This window comes from Symphalangus syndactylus, chromosome 1, assembly GCF_028878055.3.
Source record: "Symphalangus syndactylus isolate Jambi chromosome 1, NHGRI_mSymSyn1-v2.1_pri, whole genome shotgun sequence".
Lineage (NCBI taxonomy): Eukaryota > Metazoa > Chordata > Mammalia > Primates > Hylobatidae > Symphalangus > Symphalangus syndactylus.
In genome coordinates, this window is record NC_072423.2 from 150,415,229 (window position 1) to 150,421,627 (window position 6,399).

Consider the following 6,399-nt stretch of genomic DNA (forward strand, 5'->3'; position numbering starts at 1 on the left):
ATAAGGACATTAAATAATAAAAGGGTCAGTTCACTAAGAAGATAGCAAAAACATAAAAAGTTAAATTATGTTTTTGGATTTTGTTCTTAGATTATGTTCAGTTATAACATAGGAAGTTCTAGTGTTTGTACACAAACATTAGAACTCCAAATATATATGAAGCAAACATTGACAGAATTGAATGGAGAAATAGCCCTACAATAATAGTAGGGGAATTCAGTACCCACTTTCAATAATGTATAGAATAACCAGACAGAAGATCAATAAGGAAACAGATGACTTGAACACCAGTATAGACCAATTAGACATGAACGACATATACAGATCACTCCATCCAACAACAGCAAACAGATTTTCCTCAAGTATATATGGAACATTCTCCAGGAAAGACCGTATTTTAAGGCACATAACAAGCCTTAATGAATTTTCAAAGATTGAAGTTATACAAAGTATTTTTTCTGAACACAATGGAGTGAAACTAGGCAACAACTACAAAAGGAAAACTGAAAAATTCACAGATTTGGGGAAATTAAACAACACATTCTTAAGTGACTATTGGGTCAAAGAAGGAATCACAAGGGAAACTATGAAAGATCTTCAGATAAATAAGGATGAAAATACAACAACAAAAACTTACATAGTAAAAACAGTATTAAGAGGGAAATTTATGGTATAAATGCTTACGCTAAAAATGAAGAAAGGTCTCAGATCAGCAACCTAATTCTACACCTTACAGATCTAGAAAAAGAGCAAACAAAACCCAAAATAAGAAGAAAGGAGAAAATAAAAATGACTGGAACAGATAGAAATAAAATAAAGAATAGAAAAACAATAGATAAAATCAACAAAAACAGGTGTTGGTTCTTAGAAAAGATCAATAAAATTGACAAACCTTTAGGTAGCTTGACTAAGGAAAAAGAGAGAAAAGGCAAATCAGAAATGAAAGCAGGGACGTTCCACCAATTTTCCAGAAATAAAAAAGGTTTCTAAGAGAATACTATGAACAAATGTATGGCAATAAAATGAATAACCAAGATGAAAAGGCCCAATTCCTAGAAATACACAGCCTACCAATACTGAATATGAAGAAATAGGAAATTTGCATAGAGCTACAACTATTAAAGAGATTGATTTCATAAGCAAACACCTCCCAACAAAGCCTGGGATCAGATGGCTTAACAGATGAATTCTGCAAGGTATTTAAAGAAGGATTAACACCAATTCTTCTCAAACTCCTCTGAAGGTTGAAAAGGGGGAAACGCTTCCAAATTCATTCTATGAGTTTGGCGTTGCCTGATACCCAAGCCAGATTAGAACACAAAAAACTACACAATAGCATCCCTTTTGAATATAGATTTTAAAATGCTCAACTAGCAAACAAAATTCACCAGAATTTAAAATACTAGCTGGGTATGATGTCAAATGTCTGTAGTCCCAAGCTACTTGAGGCTGAGATGGGGGGATTCCTTGAGTCTATGAATTTGATACTGTAGTGTGCAATGATAGCACTTGTGAATAGCCACCGTACCCCAGCTTGGGCAACAGCATAGTGAGACCTCATCACTAAAAAATAAAAAATAAAATACTAGCAGACTGAATTCAACAGGCTATTAAAAGGATTCTACACCATGATCAATTATGATTTATTCCTAAAATACAAAGAATGTTCAACATGTAAAAATCAAGGTAATTCACACATTAAAAGAATTAAGGAGGCCAGTCGCAGTGGCTCACGCCTGTAATCCCAGCACTTTGGGAGGCCGAGGTGGGAGGATCACGAGGTCAGGAGATCGAGACCATCATGGCCAACACGGTGAAACACCGTCTCTACTAAAAATACAAAAATTTAGCCAGGCATAGTGGCGGGCGCCTGTAGTCCCAGCTACTCAGGAGGCTGAGGCAGGAGAATGGTGTGGGCCCAGGAGGCAGAGCCTGCAGTGAGCCGAGATTGCGCCACTGCACTCCAGCCTGGGTGACAGAGCAAGACTCCATCTCAAAAAAAAAAAAAAAAAAAAAAAAAAAATTAAGGAGAAAAATATGATCATCTCAATTGATGCAGAAAAAGCACGTGATACAAATCAACATTCTTGATTTAAAAACAATTAACTAGGAATAAAAGGAAACTACCTTAATATACTAAAAGCCAAATATTTATATAAGCCCCATAGCCAACATCATACTCAGTGGTAAGAGACTAAAAGCTTTTTCTCTAAAATCAGGAGCAAGACAAAGATGGCCACTCTCACCTCTTCTATTCAACATAGTACTATAAGTTGTACCAGAGCAATTATGCAAGAATTGGGGGAATAAAAGGCATTCAAATAGGAAAGGAAGACATAAAGCTATCTCTATTTACAGCTGACGTGATCTTATAGTGTAGAAACCCCTAAAGATTAAACACACACACGCAATAAGAAATCTTCTGCAACTAAGAATTCAGCAAAGTTGTAGGACACAAAATTGACATTCAAAAATCAGTTGCATTTCTATTCACTAACAAGCAACAACCTGGAGAAGAAATTTTAAAAATTTCCCTTTACAGCATCAAAGGGGTAAAATACTTAGGAATAAACTTAACCATGTAGATCAAAGAGTTGCACAGTGGAAACTACAAAATGTTACTGGAAAAAATTAAACACACAAATACATGGAAAGACATCCCACATTCATGGCCTGGAAGACGATATTGTTAAGATGTCACTACTACCCAGAGCAATCTACAGATTCAATGCAGTCCCTATCAAAATCCCAACATCAGTTTTTTATAGAGATAGAAAAATCCATCCTGAAATTTTTATGGGATGTCAACAGTCCTTGAATAGCTAAAACAATCTTGAAAAAGAATAACAAAATTAGAGGTCTTACACGTTCTTTTCAAAATGTACTACAAGCTATGGTGATCAAAACAATGTGGAAATGGCTTGAAGACAGACATAGAGCCCAATGGAATAGGAAGAGTCCATAAAGAAATCCTTACATTTATGGTCAAATGATTTTCAACAAGGGTGCCAAGATGGTTCTATGGAGAAAGGACAGTCTTTTCAACAAATGTTGGGAAAACTGGTGCTGTGGTTTAAATGTGTCCCCCAGAAGTTTATTTGTTGGCATCGTAATTGCCAATGTAACAATATTAAAAGGCAGGACCTTTAAAAGGTGGTTAGGTTGTGAGGGTGGAGCCCTCAAGAATGAATTAATTCTTATGAGAACAGGTTCTTATAAAAGTAAGCTTAGCTTCCCCTTGTGATCTGTCTTTTGTGCTTGCTTTTGCCCTCTGTCTTTCTGCCATAAGATAACCCTCACCAGATGCCAGTGCCATGCTCTTGGATTTCCCAGCCTCTAGAACTGTAAGGAATAAATTTATTTTCTTTAAATGTACCCAACATATGGTATTCTTTTATAGCAACAAACAAAATGAACTAAAACCACCGGATATCCACATGTAAAAAAATAAACTTGGACCTTTCCCTTACACCATATACAAAAGTTAACTTGAAATGGAAGAAAGATCTAAATGTAAGAGCTAAAACTACAATACTCTTAGAAGAAAACATAGGGGAAAATTTATGACATTGGATCTGGCAATGTTTTATTGGACAGGACACCAAAAGCACAGGCAAAAAGAGAAAATACATAATAAGTTGGAGTTGTCAAAATTAAGGATTTTTTTTTTTGAGACAGGGTCTCACTCTTTTGCCCAGACTGGAGTGAAGTGGCACAATCTCAACCTCCTGAGCTCAAGCAGTCCTCTCACCTCAGCCTCTGGAGTAGCTGGGACTGCAGACACATGCCATCACACCCAGCTAGTTAAAATTAAGAAACTTTGTGTGTCAAAGGGTATTATCAACAGAGAGAAAAGACAACCCCTGGGATAGGGGGAACTATTTGTAAATCATATATCCAATAAGGGATTGATATTGAGAATATAAAAAGAACCCCTACACCTCAACAACAACAGAAAAAACATGATTTAAAAATGAGCAAAGGACTTTAATAGACATTTCTCTAAAGAAGATACACAAATGTCCAATAAGCATGTGAAAAGATGTTCTACATCACTAGTCATTAAATGCAAATCAAAAGATACCATTTTATACCTACTAGAATGGCTACTATCAGTAAAACTGTTGCCAAGGTTGTGGACAAATTGGAACCCTTGTGTATCACTGGTGGGAATGTAACATGGTGCAGCCACTATGAAAAACAGTATGACAATTCCTCCCAAATTAATTACCATATGATTCCACTTCTAGGTATATACACAAAAGAAGTGAATGCAGGGATTTGAATAGATATTTGTATACCTCCAAAAGGAGGAAGCAACGTATGCATCTATGGACTGATGAATAAATTAACAAAATGTGATATATACATACAATGGAATATTATTCAGCCTTCAAAAGGAAGGACATTCTGACAAGTCACACAAGAATGAGTCTTGAAGACACTATGTTAAATAAATAAACCAATAAAAAAAAGACAAATACTGTATGACTCCACATTTATATATATTCCCTAGAGTGGTCAAATTCATAGAGGCAGAAAGAATAGTAGTTGCCAGGGCCTGGGAGGACAGGGAATTGAAGAATTGTTGTTCAGTGAGTGCAGGGTTTCAGTTTGAGAAGATGAAAGTGTTCTGGAGGTAGATGGTGGTGATAGTTGCACAACAGTGTGATTGTACTTGATGCCACTGAACTGTACATTTTTAAATTGTTAAAATGATAAATTTTGTTTTGTGTATTTTGCCACAATAAAAAAAACTTAAATACTTAGGTTTACACCTAACACGACATGAATAGGATATGTATGTGGAAAACTAAACAATGCCTTTCACATGCTTACCTGCCATCTATATATCTTCTTTGGTGAGATAGTTTTAACCATTTTAAAATCAGTAGTTCATTTTCTTATTGGGTTTTAAGAGTTGAGTTTTAAGAGTTCTTTGTATATTTTGGATGACAGTCCTTTATCAGCCATGTCTTTTGCAAATATTTCCTCCCAGCCTGTGGTTTGTCTTCTCGTGCTTTTGATGCTATTTTTCTCAGAACAGAAGTTTTTAATTTTAACGAAGCCCAGCTTATCAATTTGTTCATTTATGGATCATGCTTTTGGTGTTGTATCTAAAATGTCATTGCCAAATCCAAGGTCGTCTAGATTGTCTCCTATGTTATCTTCTACAAGTTTTTTAATTTTGTGTTTTACATTTAGCATGGTGGATCTTAGCTCACTGCAACCTCCGCCTGCAAGACTCAAGTGATCCTCCCACCTCAGCCTCCAAGTAGCTGGGACTACAAGCACAAGCCACCACACCCAGCTAATTTTTTGTAGAGACAGTTTCACCATGCTTGTGTTTTACATTTAGATCTATGATACATTTTGTGTTAATTTTTGTGAAGGGTGTAAGTGTCTGTGTCTGGATTCATTTTTTGTTTGTTTTGCATGAGAAGGTTCACCCGTTTTAGAATTATTGAAAAATCTCTTCTTTCTCCATTAAATTGTCTTTGCATCTTTGTCAAAGATCAGTTGACTATATTTCCATAGGTCTGTTTCTGGGTTCCCTATTCCATTCCATTGGTACATGTGTCTGTTCTTTCACCAATACCACACTCTCCTGATTACTATAGCTATAAAGTTAGTAAGTCTTGAAGTTGGAGAGTATCAGGCCTTTGCTTTGTTCTTCAATATTTTGTTGGCTATTCTAGATCTCTTACCTCTTCAAATAAACTTTAGAATTAGTTTGTCAATATCCACAAAATGACTTACTAAGATTTTGACTGAGATTGCAATGAATCTAAACAACAAGTTGGAAGAAACTGACATCTTAATAATATTATCTTCCTATCCATGAAATGAGTATAGCTCTCCATTTGTTTAGTTCTTGGATTTCTTTCATTACAATGTTGTAATTTTCCTCACATAAATCTTGTACAATTTATTTTGTTAGATTTATAATTAAGTATTACGGCGGGTTTTTTGGTGCTGATGTAAATAGTGTTGTGTTCTTAATGTCAAATGCAAATTGTTTATTGCTGCATATGGGAATACAATGGAATTTTGTATCTTGCAATCTTGCTATAATTGCTTGTGAGTTCCATGAGATTTTTTTGTTGATTCTTTGGGATTTTCTACATAGGCAATCATGTCATGTATGAACAAAGACAATTTTATCTTTTACTTCTCAATCTGTATACCTTTTATTTTCTTTTCTCGTTTTGTTGCCTTAGCCATCTTCTAACACAATGTTGAAAATAGTAGTGAAAAGGATTACCCTTGCCTTGTTTCTGATATTGACAGGAAGGCATCTAGGTTTTCACCAGTAAGTGTAATGTTAGCTGTATTATTTTTGTAGATGTTCTTTGTCAAATTGGGAGTATTCTTCTCTGTTTCTTGTTTCCTGAGATT